General features: G+C 36.3%; 1 protein-coding gene across 16 annotated transcripts in view; it reads right to left on the bottom strand.

Annotated features, from left to right (window-relative positions):
* Positions 1–21,759, bottom strand: part of PPFIA2 (PTPRF interacting protein alpha 2) — a 488,573-nt gene that overhangs the window by 154,603 nt on the left and 312,211 nt on the right. The gene's annotated exons all lie outside the window — the stretch shown is intronic.

Raw genomic sequence — 21,759 nt, 5'->3', positions numbered from 1 at the left:
CACCCCTGCCTTGACATGTGTGGTATTCCTCAGGCATTCTTGGCTGCCCTAAAGGAAAAACAAGTAGTTAACTTATAGAGACCACAATCCTGCAAGACCTGAGTCTCCCTCCATTTACAAAGGTCCTAGTGATTTACAAGGAAGAGGCTTTCTTATCAATAACCAAACTTCCAGAGACCCATAAATCAGTCCTGAAGCCCTAACATCATCTTCCCCTCCATAAAACTGAGGGAGACTGAGGCAGAGGGAAATGTAAATAAAGTTAAATTTTTTCCAAACCTAAAGCTCATTGATGAGGACCTGTGATAGCAGGAGTGTGACATTCCTCCAGGAAGCTCTCAACAGTCTGTTAAAACCTTCTAAAAGAAAAAACAACCTTAACTTGACAAATAGCAAAACCTCCAGTATCCTGTGTGTCTTCTTCTTTCAAACGCTCCCTTTTCCTTACCTCCCCCAACCCCACAGTATATAATCATCCCACTCCCCACAACCCCAGCGCAGCAGCTTTTTTATGCCCATGGGTCCTGTCCCCATGCTTTAATAAACCACCATTTTGCACCAAAGACGTCTCAAGTCATTGACTTGGTCATTGGCTCCGGCCCTCACCTCACCAAACCTCACTTAAATTCTAAAACTTCATCATTAACAACTCAGATATTGAGTTAATATTGATTCTTGGGGAAATCAATGCCTATAGTATTTAATACACAATAAATAGTCCACACGAGTCCAGTACGTCGCATAGACCAATAATTGCCAAATAAATGTAAAAGGTCAAGTTGTCCCGTGGCTGTCCCCATCCCTGCCACTACTTCAGTGCCCAGATGCACAATGCTGTGTTCATGAGATCAGGTATCTGGTATATGACCTCCAGCATTAACATATGCATATCATTTTGTAAGGCCGATCACCAAATAACGAAGAACAACTCTTCAAGTGCTCTTCTTGAACTGCAGTCAGCAAACAACAGGTTCTCTTCCTCCCACTTTTGGCCACCTACAAGCTATCATCCACAAAGCAGCCAGATTCACCTTTGAAACTTCACTTACATTGTGTCACTCTTCGCATTCTAAAGAACCTCAATGTTTTCCCAAATTATTTAGCTTAAATTTAAACTTCTTAACAAAGTCTAGAATACCCCATATCATTCCCTCAGTCACAACAGCTTCCTTTCTGTCTCTCAAATACACCAGGCTCTTTCTCATCCAGATTTTAGGAACTTAATCTTCTGCCTAAAACATTCTTTTCCACCTCAGACCACAAGTAACACAATCCCAGCTTTCAAAACTCAGCCAAAATACCATTCTTCAGAGAAAACGTACCTTGCTGTCAACCACTTGCTATAGTTTCCCTGCTTATTATTGTGTGTATTTCACTGACTAAATGCCAATATTTTTTCCTTTATTTGCTTAATCACTTTGCTTATTTATTTAGCTATCAGAAGTCCTAATAATATCTCAGGAGAAAACAATTTTCGGAAGACCTTATGGAAAACAACATTTTCATATGAAGCAGCACATTATATTATTATGTGCAAGGTTTAGTTTATTCAATAAAAATGTGTTGATTTAAATAATGAATGGATAGGGATAAACAAAGAATAAAACCTAATTCATTCAGAAGTAACAAAAAATAATGATTTAGAGTGTGTGGGAGACTTCGGAGACATTTCTCTGATGTTAGAACAGAAATGGATTATACTAACGGAACAATAAGAATAAAATAGTCCCTTGGTATATCATTTTTATATTAATTCTTAACATCTTGTCTCTTGAATAAAAGAATAATATTATATTATCATCATTACATAATGAAATTTTATTTCAAATTTTTTAAAAATTTAAGCATTGTATGCTGACATTCCACTAACATCCATGGCTTAACAAATATGTTGACAAAGGTAATAATAAGTTTTTAAAAATTCTATGCATTTTCTTCCATTATTTAATCTACTTAGCTGTGAAGAGAGAGCTCTTTTTTAAAAGATCTTACTTATTTATTTGACAGAGAGAGACACAGCAAGAGAGGGAACACAAGCAGGGGGAGTGGGAGAGGCAGGCTTCCTGCTGAGCAGAGAGCTCCATGTGGGGCTCCATCCCAGAACCCTGGGATCATGACCTGAACCAAAGGCAGATGCTTAACAACTGAGCCACCCAGGCACCCCGAAGAAAGACCTTTTAAAATATATATATATTTAAAAACCAAATTTAACTTTATGTTCAGAAAAAGTTCTATTGGTTTAGTAATTCAGATAAATTTTAAACATGGCTTTGTGCCTAAAATAAAGCAGGCCCTCGAAAAAGGTTTACTGAATGACTCAGTGAATTAATACCCTAAATAATACTAATAAAAGTCAAAATGCCAAATTCATATGGAAAACACTATATGCAAATATAACTGTGCATCTATTTAAAAAAGGACAAATATCAAGTTTTTTACAAAGTATACCCATGACAGTTCTAAGAATTACATAACTTTCAACAATCAACATACAAATTCTACTTTTTTTGGTTGTTTTTAACCAAGCCCACAAATTGGGTTTTTGAAGTAGGAGAACAGATGTAGAATCCTCTATATTCTTTAATGATTTAAATGATTTAAGATTTTATTTTTGCCCAATAACAAATTATCCTGAGGAGTTATGAAAGCAAAGCTTCAGCATCTGATTTAATTGTAGGTGTTAGTAATCTTTATTCTTTCAGGAGGGAAAAAGCTAGAGGTTCTCTCCTGTGAATGCAATGTTGGGGGTTGGGCCTCTTTAATGTTTTCAAAGGGCAGAGAAGTTCACCTAGAAATTACAGGGCCACTAGGTAGCAGAGGTCTCTTTAGGAAATTCTCCCAGCTGGCTTAAGAAACAAATGCAATGGGGTGCCTGGGCGGCTCAGTGGGTTAAAGCCTCTGCCGCCTTCAGCTCAGGTCATGATCCCAGGGTCCTGGTATCGAGCCCCACATCGGGCTCTCTGCTTCCTCCTCTCTCTCTGCCTGCCTCTCTGCCTACTTGTGATCTGTCTGTCAAATAAATAAATAAAATCTTAAAAGAAAAAGAAGAAGAAGAAGCAGCAGCAGCAGCAAATGCAGGAGATGGCTTGAGAACTAGCTTGTAAACAAACACAGAATGAAAGGAAGTTGATGGCCCCAAAACATTCTTTGGGCTCTCACTGACAGGGAGTGCTGTGAAAGGGAAGGGAGGGTGACTTGTCTAGGATACCAAAGTAGTCCTAGATCCCTCATTGCTAAACAGCATGACCTACTACAAATGAGACAGCATGGCAGGTAGGAGGAATCACTTCCGGGTAGACTCTGTAAAAACTGGCTTACCCAGTTGTTACATAACTGCCAGAAAGTACTGGAAACTCACCATGTGCCAAGCACTGTGCGAAATTATTTTAATCTACAAAATGGGTTTTATGATCCACATTTAAGAAGTGATTAAACTGAGATAAACAGAGTGTGATAAGAACTAAGCAGGAATCAAGTGAAAATTAACTCCTTAACTTGATACCTTCTACTTTCTGTCAAATTGCCTCACATGGCTTAAGTCAGGGAAGTTCATAGTGGGTGGGGATGGGGAAAAAGCATTTCCCTTCCAAGTACTTCTACCTTCCCATCTGGAAAACCTTTGTGTTATCATTAAGGTATGGACCCCTCCCTGGAGATTCACATCCAGGCATAGCTGTGCCTATATTTCCAGTTTATCAGTCCACTGAAGGCCCATGGAACTCTGGTCAAGGGGAACTGCCCAGTCATTTTAATTGATAAGCCATGATTTGTCAACTGTTTGTTGACACATTTTTAAATGCCCAGCATCCCTTCAATATTACTTTTGTTATATCCTATACTTCCACTGCGGTATTTTCCTTCCCTACTCTAAACCTAGAGACTGTCAGTCAGGGGGCCAGAACTCAGGGCAAATGTGTGGGCACATGATCCAAGCCAGGGAAATTGGAATACTCCTTGAGATGTTTCTGGCAGAGCTATGGGGGAAGATTTGTTTTCTACAGGCTTAAGCTGGTAGGATACAATCAGGATGGCTGTTTACCATCAGTTCTAGCTCATGGAGAAAAGCACACAATAAAGAGCCCTGATGAATTAGATCTGCTCTTAATTCTAGCCATTCTTAAATCACCTCTACCCTTGGCATTTCATTAATATGAGCCTTTTTTTTTTTTTTGCTCAAATTTGCTTTTCTGTCACTTATAACTAAAAGCGTCCTTGAAAATATAACAAGGGGCATGGAAGGCAACATGGAATTTCTACGTGGAGATTTTGAAGAATGACTAAGCATTTATCAGTTGGAGACAATGGGGGTGGGGAGAAAACCATTCAGGAAGATAGAAGAACATGAGCTCTTTGTGTACCTAGTACTATGGGTTATTTAATATTCCTGTGGTGAACACTATCTGGATGAAGATAAAAGAAAGACAGGAGACTAAAGAAACTGAAGTACCTCAACTAAAACTCTGCCATCTGTGTTCTTCTTGCTCTGGCTTATTGCTTCACTACCACTCTTATTTTGTTTCCTGATTGCTCATCTAGCTTCTGAGAGCCTGACCCATTGTGTCTATGCATTTCTAAACCCATGATATTTCCAGGCCAGTCTTCCAAGTTTTGTTCTTGCCTTTGCCTCTGTCAAATTGTTTTTGGCTCCTGGATTGGGGCTGGTCAGAAGGACCAAGCCATGATTAGAGGCTTAGAATTTTCAACTCTACCCCTGATTCTCCAGAAAGGGGAGATGGCTTGGAGTTAATGATTGATCAAGCCTATGTGATGAAATTTCCATAAAGATCCTAAAGTATGGGGGTGAGGGGGCTTCCAGGTTGGAGAACATATATCCATGTGCTGGGAGAGTGACATACCCCAACTCCATAGGGACAGAAACTCCTGGGCTTGGGACCCTCTCAGACCTTGCCTATGTTTCTCTTCATCTGGATGTTCATCTGTATCCTTTAAAAAAAATGGTAAATGTAACTGTTTTCCTGAGTTCTTTGAGTTGCTCTAGCAAATTAATAGAATCCAAAGAGGGGGTTATGGGAATCTCTGATTTATAGCAAATCAGTCAGGAACACAGATGACAACTTTTATTTACAATTGACATCTGAGGTGGGTAGGGGTATGGGGTAACTGGGTCATGGGCATTAAGGAAGGCATGTGATTTAATGAGCACTGGATGTTATATACAACTAATGAATCACTGAACATTACATCAAAAACTAATGATGCATTAATATTATATGTTGGCTAACTGAATTTAAATTTAAAAAGTATAAACAAACAAACAATTGACATCTGAAGTGGAAAGAGTAGTCATGTAGGACTGAGCCTTTAATCTGTGGGATCTACCACTATCTCCAGGAAGTGTCAGAATTAAGTTAAACTGTAAGACACCTGAAAGTGTTTCAGTGAATGCTTGGTGGAAGAATGCTCCCTTCCCACTCAGGCACACACACATCTGGTGTCAAAAGTATTTTAACTGTGGTAGTCATGTCAGAGTAAAAGAGAACCACAGGAGGTAGACTGGGGTTTTCCTCTACACACCCTTCTTCCTTGACTGCTTCTGAAACATCTTTTAGGTCTTTGCTTACATGTCACCCATTCTGGGAATCTGGGACCCTCCTCCTTCCAGATTTAAGTTATATAATTCCTTAGCATTCTCCAATAACTCATACAAATTATCACTATCACAATTAGCTGTTAGTTTTCTGATTGCCCATTTTGCCACTGAGTGCCTCAAAACCAGAACTACATCTGATTATTTATTCCCAGTTCTAAAGATGCTGGTTAACAAGTAGGAGGCAATCTAGAAATACTTACAGAGAGTTGCATGAAAAAAGACTATATGAATGGAAAACCAGATAGGGAGTTGGAAAAACTGGATGGCAAAGTTCTCAAAAATTTATACAGGGCGAAGAAAATTAGTAATCCGTGTGGAAGACAATGTAAGCTTGAAATCTTCCCAATGTTCAAAAATGATTCAAGATTAACAAGGAACGCTGAGAATGGAAGAATTCATTGAGAAAATACAGGAGGATGAGAAGTACTGACCTAGTCTTGTAGGATATTCACAGCTCTAATGTAAGGCAACAGGGCAGGAGGCAGAGACAACTATAAAGGAGGATACGGATGGGATCGTGGGAGGGCAGCTTAATGAAAGTTTACCAGAACTTTGCATCTCATTGTGTCTTAAAATATTCAAAATATTGGGGCACCTGGGTGGCTCAGTTCGTTAAGCAACTGCCTTCAGCTCAGGTCAGGTCTGGGAGTCCTGGGATCGAGTCCCATATTGGGCTCCCAGCTCCATGGGGAGTTTGCTTCTCCCTCTGACCTTCTCGCCTCTCACGCTCTCTCACTGTCTCTCTCTCTCTCTCAAATAAAATAAAATCTAAAAAAAAAATATTACAAGATATTTACAGGTGTATTGCAGCCTAGGTAATACAATTCAGGTATATTGAAGTACATGCTGTATTTATATGATTTAGATTTAGAATAGATTGACATTAGATGGAAAAACGGAATTCCATAGTTATCTAGAAATTTTTTCCAGCCAAACAGAATTCTTAACATAGGAAAAGAAAAGTAATGTAATTTAATTTAATTTTCACTTGGTTTTTCTCTTCTTTATTTTTTGAAAATATTAATCTACAGGACATTCTGAAGTTTGACAGGAAGGCCAAAAAATATATATGTTTATAAAAAATAAAAGATTTAAAAAAAATTGTATTCTTTAAAGAATAAAATAAATATCCATGAACTCAACATAAGAACTAAATTGTTACTAATATAATATATTATATATATATATATATATATATATATATATATCTCAACTGGTGACTTTTTCCATATTATATTTCCTTTATCATCCTTACTCCTTGAGGTTTTCCATTAACGTGTTTTTATTTTTTATAGTTTAGCCACATTTGTATATATACCCCCCAAAATTGTGAATTTTTGCTGGTTTTGAATTTCATAGAAATGTTATACTGTAGAGAGCCAGCTGCAACTTCTTTTTGTCTCTGCATATTAAGTACTGATGCATGCAGCCATAGTTAGTTTTAATTACTCTGTAATATTCCATGTTTTAATAGAAAAAATTTATTGAAAAAAAATAAGAGAAATTTAGAAATTAAGTTTCTAATTAAGAACTGTTAGCAATACTAATAGTTGTTATATATGTTATATATGTTGAATACCTATTATATGCCACAAATTGCAAAGCAATTTACAAGCATAATCTCTTTTAATCCTCCCAATAGCATAAATTGGGCATCATTTTAATTTTACAAAATAAGAACCTAGCACAGAGGGAATAAATAATATATTTAAGGTCACAGAGAAAAAGATGTAACAGAGACAGGTTTCTGATCCAGGTCTGATAACGTCAAAACTTGTTGTTTAAGTATTATGTTATAATGGCTTATGAAAATTACTTACGTGATTCATTGCATACATAATCCAAACATTTATCTAGGTCAAGACTATAGTTCTGTGGTCTGATAGCAAGGGCATTTACCTGTCCTGATTTGGCAAAACAACTGAGATACAGCTTGAAAAATATCTTTAATTATTCCCAGGAATAAGTCATGCTGTTTACATTTTTATCACTTTTATTTAGAACTCTTATGTGGAACAGGCATTTCAAATTACTTTGAAAACTGCCCACCTACTGTTTAAAATAAATCATGTCTACTCTTCATCCTAATTCTCCAGAGATTGTCATTCTGGTATTTGTGAATTCATAGTTGCCTTTACCTACTTAACAACAACTTCCAGACACTGCCCGTATCTAATTAACGAAGATTCTTTTCCTCTATTTTTACCCCAAACTCAATTAACAATTCCAAGAGTGAGACTTGCAGAAGTCTCACTGCACTAACACATAATTTGCTTCTACACATATACTTATTTTAATTTAGCTGAATTCCACGCTTAGATTCCACTGACGTTGCAACATGAAAAAGCAAAGAAAAGTAACTAGTAGAACAGTAGAGATTTACGATTTACACTTAAACGACTCTCTAGCCTCAATAGTTTGGATTTGTGTTGTTATATGGATTTGTGTTATCTGGGAAACCATAAAGATTGAGATACTTATTCAAACAGAATTAAGGACCTCAAGCCAATAGGCATGTCACTTTCCAGTGCTAGGTGTTGGCCACTGATCTGTAAGCACCACTGAAGCATATTAAAACCCGTGTAAAACAATGACATAGAGTAATGCCATTTGATCAGCTCCTATGTAACATTCATTTTCAATGTCGTTCAGTGAGTGACTGAAAACATGTGAAACTCAGCAGATTCAATGAATGACTGAATTGTTTTGAGAAGAGAATCAGAGGTTTGCATTGTAAGATTTTGCCTCTTGTCAAGTTTAGAAGATAGTTATTTAATAATGATTTAATGTATGAATCCACTTACCCTAATGAATGATCAAAGAGCTTGGAGGCAGAAAACGTAGAAACCATTCACTTGGTGGTAGTTTCAGTATTAGCACTATACTATCTCTATTCAATTGACAAATATTTATTGAATAAATGAGAACATGGTATATACCTTTATTTTTAATCTGCTCCACTCTGGCTGACCAGCTTTCCCAGTTCCTATTAGATGAATTCACTGGGTACTCAAATTTAAACGCACATCACCAGTAAGTTTCTGGTGATTCTTTGATGGAAAACACAGTAAATGAACAGGGCATGAATTTGGGCTATTTTCAAATTTTATATATGAACTGATATTGCTTATACCTAAAAAACATAAGAATTCCTTGTATAGTTTTTAATGGTGAAAAAAATCCTTTTAACATTGATATTAGAGGGGCTCTTGGGTGGCTCAGTCAGTTGATTTTGGCTCAGGTCAAGATCCCAGGGATGCAGGATTGAGCTCCTTATCCCATTCTGTGCTCAACTCAGAGTCTGCATGAGATTCTCTCTTCCTTGCCCTTCCCCACTATCACACACTCTCTCTTTCTAAAATAAACAAATAAAATCTTTTAAAAACCCACTAACATTAACATTTTTATAGCCCATTTTTAAAACAATAACTGGCATGCAAAACTCTTATTGTTAGTTTTAAGTTTAAGACAATGGTTGCAATAACAATAGGATCTCAAATGTCTGCTAAGGTAGATTTGTTTTTTGCATGGAATACTTATATTCATTTTCACTGTTAACTATAATATTCTATAATATTAATGTCAATAGCTATGTTTGTAATATAACTATTGATATTTAATTCTACTATAAATTACAATTCTCTATGAAACTATCTCTATTCTATTCATCTAATTGGTATTTTAGTCATTCTTTTTTTTTGATACTTGGTTACTTTTAATTTATTTCCATTATTCAAATATTTCTCTAATATTTAAAATTACAATAAAGTCAAATGTTGGCATTTTCATTAGGGGGATATAAATGACTATAGGAAATACACAATGACTTAAACTGGAGAGAATTAGTGGACATTGTTAAGGCATGGGACTGCTGTTGCAGCAGTTACTAGCTAAGAGTTGCATTAAATGGAAGAACAGTAATAAAAATGACCAAGGAAGCTGCTAATGTGATAAAATATAGAAATTAATCAAAAGAATAAAAGCAAAAACAAAGTCCTAAAGAGTTTTCTAAAAGTATCAATAATAGGAAAACACTTTCTGAACAAATTATATTTATCACTGTAGGCAAGCAAGGTTCAGTTTAAAATATAAATAAGCAAAAAAAAAAAAATGAAGAGGGGAGAATAATATTCACTGAGGTAAACTGAGAAGTGTAACACCGTGTATAAACAATTGCAATTAATTCAGTACTGAGTGCTGAAAATGTTGGCAGTAGCTTAAAGTTTTGAATGTCATGAAAAAAAAAAATACACTGCAATATCTAACACCCAGGAAGATGCCAGTTGCTAATAACTCCTTCCCTCCCTGAAGACAGAATCTTATTAAAACAACAACAACAAAAACAAACTGTTAAATTAATTAAATAAGGAGGCCATTAGACTGATGTGGCTCTAATGCCATGGCATGCAATGTAAGCAAACCAAATTGTCACCCTTTAAAATGCCACAAAGTTAAGGAACCAAAATGTCAAGGACAGCCAATCACAAACAGCTCACTACGCTTTATAAGAGCCAATCAATATCTTTTCTTTGCATTGGTTCTCTCTCTTTATGGTCTGTTCCGCCATCACCCCCGACCCCTGTCTTGTCAAGGAGAGCTTCTAACCATTTCCAGTTTGACCCTACTGCTTAATTTGAATGGATTTTTGTGTAAAGAAACTTTGAGAATTTTTAATATGCTTCAGTTTATCTTTTGACATGTCTCACAATGAAAAAAACAAACAAACAGGAGTTAGTAAAGGCATTGTTTATCATAAAGGACATGTTGGCATAGAACAAAGGTTTCCTTCAAGATACTTCCCATAATCACTTGGCCCCTTTTTCTACCTAAAATCAGAAGCAAAAAAAAAAAAAAATGATAATTTGACATGGCCTTCAGCGAGGGCAGGAGGACAACTAAATGCAGTAATTACTTCCAAGAAGAAAAAAAAAAAGCAAAAACGAGGAGACCAAGTCATGCTAAAAAAGAGTCACAGCAGTATAAAGGGGCCACTGGGTCCAGACATGGTTAGTTTATAGAGTAGCTACAAAACTGTGAATAAGAGTCTGCCTTTAAAAGTCTCAATAAACGTATATTTTTTATGAAATGTGTTAAGAAATGAATGAAAGTTTCTATTTTATTTACATATACTGAGAAATACTAAAATGTTTTGAGCAAATATTGATTATTAAATTAATAAATGTAAATCTACCTAATACTGATCATGTTTATGTCATCTGTTTATTCAAGAGTAAGTCATATGCTGTCAGGAATTTTTGGATGTTTTAGAATGAAATTTCCACTTTAATAATCCAAACACACTGTATTTCCATCAACAAATACGTGAATCTTTTAAAATGTCACATTAAAATTAATGTCACTGATCTGAGAGTATCCAGGCCCCCACCCTGCTTAGCTTCTGAGATCAGACAAGAAATTTAGCACAGTCAGGGATTTGAGGTGAAAGGGGAATGAGGAGTTGTTGCTTCGTGACTGTAAAGTGTCAGTAATGCAAGATGAATACATTCTACAGACTGCTTACAACATAGGTGTATAGGTGTCCTTTGTTAACTATATGGTATTGTGCACTTTAACAGAGCTGAGAACACAGATCTCTTATTAAGTATTCTTACCACAGAAACAAAAATAAAAACAAAATACATCACCAAAAGAACACAAGAACATTTTTGGAGATGATGGATAAGCTTAGTATCTTGATTGTGGTGATGGTATTAATGAGCATATACTTAAGTCCAGACTCATGAGAATGTACGCACATTAAATAGGTACAGTTTTTGTAGATCAATTATACCTCAGTAACACTTAAAAAAGAGAGATGACCAATAAAGATATAAAAAATAATACATAAAAGTAACCTTCTTGAAGATGGACTGTATTCCCTTTCAGCACTGTAAGATTTGATCTCCTCAGCCAGGCATGGCTAATACTGTGAATACATACATTTTTTGTTGTCCCGTCCACCTTTTTTCTCCCCCAATCAGTGCAAAAGTGACAAAATTGTAGACTGTGTCCTGGAACAATTTTTTTTTTTAACTCTTATATGGTAAGGGGGGAAGTCTTAAGGAAAAGAAAAGCATTTCAAAATGCTTAAAAAGCACTGGAGAAGGGGGAGGAGCAAGATGGAAGATAAGTAGGAGACCTGAATTTTGTCTTGTCCTAGGAATACAGCTAGATAGTTATCAAACCATTCTGATCATCTACAAACTCAACAAGAAATCAAAGAAAAGAATAGCAGCAATTCTATGAACTGGAAAGCAATTACTATCCAAAGTATATGTTTTTCTAGGGTTGTTGTTCCCCTTTTAGCCTTGTTTTCTCATTCATCTATTCTTCTCTGGACAAAATGGAAAAACTCACCTCAGGAAAAAAAAAAAAAGAAGAACAAGAAAAAGTACCAAATGCCAGGGACCTAACCAATACAGACATCAGTAAGATGTGAGGACTAGAGAACTAGAGTTCAGAATGACAATTATAAAGATACTAGCTGGGCTTGAAAAAAGCATAAAAGATACTAGAGAATCCCTTTCTGGAGAAATAAAAGAACTAAAATCTATACAAGTCAAGATCAAAAAACTTTTAATGAGATGCAATAAAAAATGGAGGCTCCAACTGCTAGGATAAATGAGGCAGAAGAGAGAATTAGTGGTATAGAAGACCAAGTGATGGAGAACAAAGAAGCTGAGAAAAAGAAAGATAAACAATACTAGATCAATAGGGGAGAATTTGAGAGATAAGTGATACCATAAGATGAAACAATATTACAAAAGACTCCACCCCAAAGCTGCTAGAACTCATACAGGAATTCAGTAAAGTGTCAGGATATAAAATCAATGCACAGAAATCAGTTGCATTTTATACACCAACAAGGAGAAAGAAGAAATATAAACTCAGGAGTTGATCCCATTTGCAACTGCACCCAAAACATAAGATACCTAGGAATAAATCTAATCGAAGAGGCAAAGAATCTGTACTCAGAAAACTAGAGAATACTCATGAAAGAATCTGAGGACGACACTAAGAAATGGAAAAACATTTCATGCTCATGGGTTAGAAGAACAAATATTGTGAAAATATCTATTCTAACTAGAGAAACCTACACATTTAATACAACCCCCATCAAAATACCATCAACTTTTTTCAAAGAAATGGAGCAAATAATTCTAAAACTTGTATGGAACCAGAAAAGACCCCAAATAGCCAGAGGAATGTTGAAAAAGGAAACCAGAGATGGTGGCCTCACAATTCCAGACTTCGAGCTCTATTACAAAGCTGTAATAATCAAGACAGTATGGTACTAGAGCCCAGAAAGGGCCTCTCAACTCTATGGTCAACTAATCTTCAAGAAAGCAGGAGAGAATGTCCAATGGAAAAAAGACAGCCTCTAAACAAATGGTTTTGGGAAAATTGGACAGCACATGTAGAAGAATGAAACTGGACCACTTTCTTACACCACACACAAAAACAGACTCAAAATGGAAGAAAGATCTAAATGTGAGACAGGAATCCATCAAAATAACACAGGCAGCAACCTCTTTGATCTCAGCCACAGAAACTTCTTAGAAACATCACCAAAGGCAAGGGAAACAAGGGCAAAAATGAACAATTGAGACTTCAAGATAAAAAGCTTTTGCAAAGCAAAGTAAACAGTCAACCAAACCAAAAGGCAAAGGACAGAATGGGAGAAGATATTTGCAAATGACATATCAGATAATGGGCTAGTATCCAAAATCTGTAAGTTTGAACTTATCAAACTCAACACTAAAAGAAGAAATAATCCAATAAAGAAAGGGGCAGGAGACATGAATAGACATTTCTGCAAAGAAGACATCCAGATTGCCAACAGACACCTGAAAAAGTGTTTAACATCACTCGACATCAGGAAAATACAAATCAAAACCACCTCACACCAGTCAGAATGGCTAAAATTAACAAGTCAGGAAACAACAGGTGATGGGGAGGATGTGGAGAAAGGGGAACCCTCCTACACTTTTGGTGGGAATGCAAGCTGGTGTAGCCACTCTGGACAACAGTATGGAGGTTCCTCAAGAGTTGAAAATAGAGCTACCCTATGACCCAGCATCTGCATTACTAGGTATTTACCACAAAGATACAAATGTAGTGATCTGAAGGGGCACGTGCACTCGAAATTTATAGCAGCAATGTTGACAACAGCCAAACTATGGAAAGAGCCTAGATGTCCATCAGCACGTGAATGGATAAAGAAGGTGTGAGATACACACACACACACACACACACACACACACACAGGAATATTATGCAGCCATGAAAAAATGAAATCTTACCATTTGCAATGACATAGATGGAACTAGAGTGTATTATGCTAAGCAAAATAAGTCAATCAGAGAAAAATAATTACCATATGATCTCACTTATATGAGGAATTTGTGAATCAAGACAGAGGCTCATAGAGAAGGGAGGGAAAAATGAAACAAGAGGAAGAGAGGGAGACAAACCATAAGAGACTCTTAATTTCAGGAAACAAACTGAGGGTTGCTGGAGTAGAGGGGTATGGGAGGGATAGGGTGGCTGGATGATGGACACTGGGGACATTATGTGCTATGGTGAGTGCTGTGAATTGTGGGAGACTGATGAATCACAAACCTATATACCCTTCAAACAAATAAAACATTATCTGTTAATTAAAAATAAATAAATAATTAAAATTAAAAAAAAAAAAGAAGAAGAAAAGCGCTGGAGACAATACAGAAGGCAGAAACAATGTCCATTAGTCATTCTTGTATATAAAAGAGGAAGCCAGGACAATACAAAGAGTTTATCCACTTAGTTCTTCCTTAGAAACAACCAAAGCATACAAAACCTATTATTCTGAACATTCCTTTTAAAGTAATGTATTTGCTTGGTTCTAATGGTAATAATAAAGTGCTACTTTCTTTTGCACGTATTCTAATTTTATTTTTATGTGATTTTTAAATGTGAAAATATTAGAAAATGTCAGAATGGAAATAAAGCAGAACTTATGTGGTCTTTATAGTTTACTTCCATGGATAAAGAAAATAAAGTGTACAGAGAATGAATGACAAACCTTTTTCTGGCCCCCACAAACCTCACCTAATTAGTCCCACTGTGGGACACACAAATCCATCTCTCTGGATCTCAGTTCAATCATCTTTAAAAGGAGTATCATGGCTAAAAAAATCATTATCAACATCAAAAATATTTACTGAAAGATACTTGGTGCCAATCACAGTTTAAGCCCTTGATATTATTTAAACCTCACAATAACCTTAAAAGTTCATAATGAGGTTTGAGCTAATTGAGGAAGAAAGAATATAGGAAATTGCCTGTAGTCACAGAGCAACCAAATGGCAGAACCACTTAGGGAGAAAGTAAGATCCCCTGCAGGGAAGTTATAGCTCCTGTTTGTAGTGTGTTTGTTCTTTCCTTTCTTGTCTCATCCTTCTTTTCTCAACCAGGGCAGAATTTATATATAGCACCGAATTAAGTATTCCATACAGAAGAGGGTTTTAAACCTGTCACATTCCTCTCACTTGTCCATACTAACTTCCAACTACTCCCTAGTATCCACTTTTCACAGAATATCAGGTACTCTTTGGTTCCTTCTTATTTCTATTGTGCTGCTTATCTCACTGTTTTATAATCTCCCGTTTATGGGTTCTATGTTTGATGCTCATGTTATATTTAGGTCCAGGTTTTTGTTAACAGTTCAAAATCACATGCATCAAAATCTCCTATAATGCTTGTTAAAAATGTGGACCTCGTTTTAAAGAATCTGAATTTGAATCTACCTCTGACTGAACATTATATACCCTTCAGTTTGAGGACCAATGCATGTAGTCTTCAATTCAGGGGCTTTCTCCCATCTATTGTGTGGGTAGAGGCAGCAGCCCAGTGAAAAGTCAAGGCCAGTGACAGTGAGCCTCTAGGACAGGTCCTAAGTGATCACCTAGTGTGGGGTAATCAAGCCTGTCCGTTTTTGTCAGGCCTGGAAGCTAAAAATGGTTTGTAAAAGTTTGAAAGGTTGAAAAAAATAAAAAAAAGATACTACTTTGTGACACATAGAAATTATAAGAAATTCAGTTTCCAGGGTTCTTAAATCCATTTTTACTGGAACACAGCCAAACTCATTTGTTTACATGACTATCCAGGATAGTTAAGAGTAGTTATGACAGAGCTATACGGGCCACAGAGCCTAAAATATTTACTAGATGGCTCTTTACAGAAGAGTTTGCTGATCCCTGATGTAGAAGTTCATGCCTATCTCTTTTTTAAGAGTATATCATCAATGATATTGTCATAGAGATGTATGGGCACAGATGGCAGCTACACTTATGGTGACCATAGCATGACGTGTAAACTGGTGGAATCACTATTTTGTACACCTGAAACTAATGTAACATTGTGTGCCAACTAGACTCAAGTAACACATAAAATAATTTCAAAACTGTTCAAATGGATGGAGGGAAAGTCAGAACTATAACTCCATTTTCTGAGTTTTAGACTCACTTCACATATTTTTTCTAATGCCATTTTTTTCAGTAGAAATATAGGCTAAATTATCCCTGACAATGAAATAATAAAGCAAATATATATTTTTTGTATGCTTTCTGGTATTTTCTGCTCAAAATAGGAATGTTTTAGATGATATGATGACATTGGTTAATGATATTTCAAAAGAAAGAACTGAGAGAATAAAGAAAAATCCTAAAAATAATTGTGGATGAGCTCTACAATACTCTCTATCCATAGCCCTTTGTAATTTGTTTCATATAATTTATTATTATATAAAATCATTTTTAAATTTATATGTTTCTAATGCAAGCTCTTTGAGGCAGGGGCAACTTCTGACTTGGTTATAGGTATGTCCTCAAGGCCCAAAACAGTACTTGGCACCTGTCCAGGGGATAAGACAAAGTGCTATTTAAGAGTATGAGATATTAAGTAGAATTCTGGTTCTGACATGTACTGTCAGTGTGAACTTGAACAAGTTATTTACCTTCTCTGAGCTTCAGTTTCTTTTTCTATAAATAATGTTTGTAATACCAGGCTCAGAGATTACTAATATGAAGATAAAACTAGTTAAAATTCATAAAACATTAAGAAGAGGACCTCTGTGGGCATTCTATAATTATTAGTTTTAATTGTTGTTTTAATAAATGTTTGTTGAATGAATGTTTTTTCCTGCTAAATATAATATCTTAATTATTATCCTTATATAAGTTTCTGATTAATCATTTTTCATGGTCTTCAATTTTTATTATTTTGATTTTCTATTTACTTACTGCTAGTTTGGGAATGCTACTGATATTTGTGTAAATATTTTTATTACATGACTTCATTCGATTTACTAATGAATCCCAGGCATTCTTTATATGTCACATGTTCTAGATGCTCCTTGTTGCACATTAAAATCCATTCCCCATTCTTTAGCGATAGAACTCCTGCATATGGCCACCTGACTAGACAATGTACTTGCTGGTCTCTTTAACAGCTCAAAGTGATTGTGAAGCCAAGTTTTGTTCAATGGGATATAAGCAAAAATCATCTGTACTGCTTCCCTATCAAGCCCCTAAAATTTATCTTTATAAACATTTTGATCCCCTTCCATATCCTGCTGGCTAGAAGTGGTGGAAATTGTGGCACACACTTCAATCCAAAGACAGAAGTCATTATATGTGTGTGTGTATGTGTCAGTTGAGCCAATAAAAGTTGTGATAAACTTTCAGTGAGAAAGGATTAAAAACAACTTGCTCAAATGGATGCTATAATTTAAAACCATCTGTATATTTTAGAAGCACTATATTGAGCTTACATACAGATAACATTACTTTAGTTGTTACAGGAAGTATGTCTAAGATAATGCCCTCTCCTTGTGAGGAGATCGGACGCAATGGAAGGAGCTTCTTTAAGTATCAAGGGAACATGGTTCTCAGCAATAAATTCGATAACCACTAGGGTTTCTCCCATCACGGTCAGAAGGGTGCAAAGACAGGAGAGCACCATGTTGAACTGGGGGCTTTGTTATAAAGAGGTCATGATGAACAGATGGACCTTACTATTCTACCATAAATACCGGGAATGCAATGTGACTCAGGGTTGGATGTTAGCTTAGTCATGCATGCAAATCAGAGTGCACATTAGAACTGGGTTATTGTCTGAATGATTAGAGTTAGGAAACTGGACCTGAGCGCAAGTTGATTAAACATTTACCTCATTAATGTCCTCTGGCTGCAAATCAGGACTTAGTCCTATGCCCATGAACACTTCCACATTGAGCCTGTAATTGTGTCATCCTCTGAACCTTTGTTTGGTACTGAATCGTGTTTTGAGCATGTTAATTTCATTCATCAAAGAAAATTTTCTGGTGAACTTAGTCATACTTTCCAAATCATATACATGGAGTTTTAACTAGCTTTAGGAAGAATGGTTCTAAGCATTTGCGCAGCATTTTAATCATCCTTTTATGGGACAAGTTCTATGTGTCTCTCAAACTATTCTCATTAGAGAAGAATCATCACCATTTTGACTACCAACATGATATTTTTCATTTTTTTTAAAGATTTTATTTATTTATTTGACAGAGATCACAAGTAGGCAGAGAAACAGGCAGAGAGAGAAAAGAGGAAGCAGGCTCCCTGCTGAGCCGAGAGCCCGATGCGGGGCTCGATCCCAGGCTCCTGGGATCATGACCTGAGCTGAAGGCAGAGGCTTTAACCCACTGAGCCACCCAGGTGCCCCGATATTTGTCATTTATTGAGTAGCTGTATATTAATTGCTATATTTTTACTTCATGTTATTTCATTATTATAATTGGCTTATAGGTAGTTATTAATTTCATTCATATTTTACTGATAGATATTCACCAATTTAAAAATGTTAACTGACTTAAGGGCCCTGGGTGGCTCAGTCAGTTAAATGTCTGACTCTTGATTTCAGCTCAAAGCATGATCTTAGGGTCAAGGGATTGAGCCCCACAACAAGCTCCATGCTGAACCTGGAATCTGCTTGAGATCCTCTCTTCCTTTGCCACTTCCCCCTCCACCGCCTGCACATACTCTCTCTCAAAATAAAAGAATGCATACATAGATAGATAGATAGATACATAGATACATATGTTAACTGACTTATGTTAAATCACTTAGCTTATAAATGGCAGGACAGGAAATCAAACCTACGTCTGCTTCAAGGCCCATGATTTTTCTCTATTAAATACTCACTCTAGTTCTCAATTTCAATAAACACCAGAATCAATTATAACAGTTTTCCTTTTATTTCTTAAGTGAAGATAGCCAGGTCTCAAGCTAACAATGGGTAAGAATTTCTAGATACATGTGCATTTTTCAAATGCTTTACAAGTGATGCTCATTGAGAACTATTCCACTATGGTGTATTCTCTGTCCATGTATTTTTTTTTCATTTATTTATTTTCAGCATAACAGTATCATTATTTTTTCACCACACCCAGTGTTCCATGCAATCCGTGCCCTCTATAATACCCACCACCTGGTACCCTGACCTCCCACCCCACTGTCACTTCAAACCCCTCAGATTGTTTTTCAGAGTCCATAGTCTCTCATGATTCTCCTCCCCTTCCAAGTTACCCCAACCCCCTTCTCTCTAACTCCCCATGTCCTCATGCTTTCTGTCCATGTATTTATCCTTTTAGGTCACAGAATCCTAAATATCAGAAAAAAAATGTAAAAAAAAAAAAAAGGATACCAAAACTTCAGTAGACTCCTCTTCTTCTAATATTAAGATATTAATGGGGCACCTGGGTGGCTCAGTCAGTTAAGTGGCTGCCTTTAGCTCAGGCAATGAACCCAGGGTCCTGGGATGTAGCCCTCAGGCTCCCTCTTTCTCTGCTGCTCCCCCTGCTTGTGCTCTCTCACTCTCTCTAAAATAAATAAATAAAATTTTTAAAAATATATAAGTAAAATAAATATTAATGTTTTAAAATTATTTTCCTCCCCCAGCTGTTTTATTCAGCATTCACAAACATAAAGAAGCATTAGTGAGTATACAAATCCATCCAATCACTTGGATACATAATAACTATACTTCTGGGCATCCCTGGGGAATAACCAAAACCTTATGAAGAATTTCGAAAAGAAAGCATTTGAAGAAATTAACAGACCCAAGAAATGGGCAGTCCCAAAAGTTCATTTTTGTTTTTGTTTCCTTTGCCTTTGGAGATATATCTTAAAAGAAGTTCATCATCACTAGCCATCAGGCAAATTCAAATCAAAATTGCATTGAGATAGCACCTTACACCAGTTAGAATGGCCAAAATCAATAAGACAGTAAACAACATGTGTTGGAGAGGATGTGGAGAAAGAGGAACTCTCTTACACTGTTAGTGGGAATGCAAGTTGGTACAGCCACTTTGGAAAACAGTGTGGAGATTCCTTAAGAAATTAAAAATAGAGCTACCCTGCAACCATGCAATTGCACTACTGGGTATTTATCCCAAAGATACATATATACCGATGTAGTGAAAAGAAGGGCCATATGGACCTCAATGTTCATAGCAGCAATGGCCACAGTTGACAAACTGTGGAATGAACCAAAATGCCCTTCAATGGATGAATGGCTAAAGTAGATGTGGTTCATATATACCATGGAGTACTATGCCTCCATCAGAAAGGATGAATACCCAACCTTTTATCAACATGGACGGGATTGGAAGAGATTATGTGAGTGAAATAAGTCAAGCAGAGAGTCAATTATCATATGGTTTTGCTTATTTGTGGAGCATAAGGAAAAACATGGAGGAGATGGGGAGATGGAGAGGAGAAGTGAGTTGGGAGAAATTGGAGGGGGAGTTGAACCATGAGAGTCTGTGTACTCTGAGAATCAAACTGAGGGTTTTGGAGGGGAGGAAGGTAGGAGGTTGGGTGAACCTGGTGATGGGTATTATGGAGGGCACCTATTGCATGGAGCACTGGGTGTGGTGTGGTGCATAAACAATGAATTCTGGAACACTGAAAAGAAATTAAAAAAAATTTTTAAGTGAATTGCAAAGTAATTTATAAAATGAATGTTGTACTACAGAATCATCCTATGAATAAATGTTTATTTATCCAAGAAAAGGAGATTTAGTTTTGGGTATAAAATAAATTACTGTTATTTTGTTTATTATCAAGTTCAAATAGTCAACAGAAAAGATTTTTCTGCTACTCAACTAATAACTAGCTGATACTGGCTTTTTTTTTTTTTTTTAAAGATTTTATTTGTTGATTTGACAGACAGAGATCACAAGCAGACAGAGAGGCAGGCAGAGAGAGAGAGAGGGAAGGAGGCTCCCTGCTGAGCAGAGAGCCCGATGCGGGACTCGATCCCAGGACTCTGAGATCATGACCCGAGCCGAAGGCAGCGGCTTAACCCACTGAGCCACCCAGGCGCCCCTGATACTGGCTTTTTGAGCCTTATAATAGCAATATGGGTTTAGTATTTCAAGTTTATCAAGTACTTCCTTGTATATAATCTCATCCAAATATCATGCCATCTTTGAAAGATAGGCTGATCCAGAGTTTATTAGTATTCCAATTCTCAGATAAGAAATCTGAGGTACAGAGAGTGTAAATAAATTGCCGAGGGCTACAGAATTAGAAAGTGATCAGTCTAAGACTTCACTGGGATCTTTAACTTCAAGTTAAATATTCTTTTTTTTTTTCCTTTCTCCCTTGTCTCTCACTAAATTTCATTATTTCATTTTAATTTTCTAAAAGTTAAGTAATCTTTGTCAAATTGTTAGCTTTAAAATTAATAAGAAAACTTAAGTAAACATGTGGGTAAAATAAGATGGGTCAATTTTTGATGCTTATGATCAAAGTATTAATATCAAGTGTGATCTTGCTATTAATAGTAAGAGGGGAAAAAAAAAAAAAAACATGCAAGGATAAGACAGCCAAGCCTGTTGTCACAAGAAAAACAAATCCTATGCTTTCCTCAGGGAAAGGATTCTAACCAAAACAGGAAAAAAAGCCAAAAAGATTGGCAAACAGACTTCAAATGTCTCAAACACAACAGGAGACAACTTTAACCTATATTTTAAACAATTGCTTCAGACAGGTCTTGGAAATAGTAAAAACAGTGGGAGCAGCAAACAGCAATTTCCTTGGCTCTTTTCATTTTAAGCCTTTTAACAT

The sequence above is a fragment of the Mustela nivalis genome (genome assembly GCF_964662115.1).
Source record: "Mustela nivalis genome assembly, chromosome: 7".
Taxonomy (NCBI): domain Eukaryota; kingdom Metazoa; phylum Chordata; class Mammalia; order Carnivora; family Mustelidae; genus Mustela; species Mustela nivalis.
The sequence above is the reverse complement of the archived record's forward strand: the minus strand, read 5'-3'. Positions and strand labels throughout refer to the sequence as shown.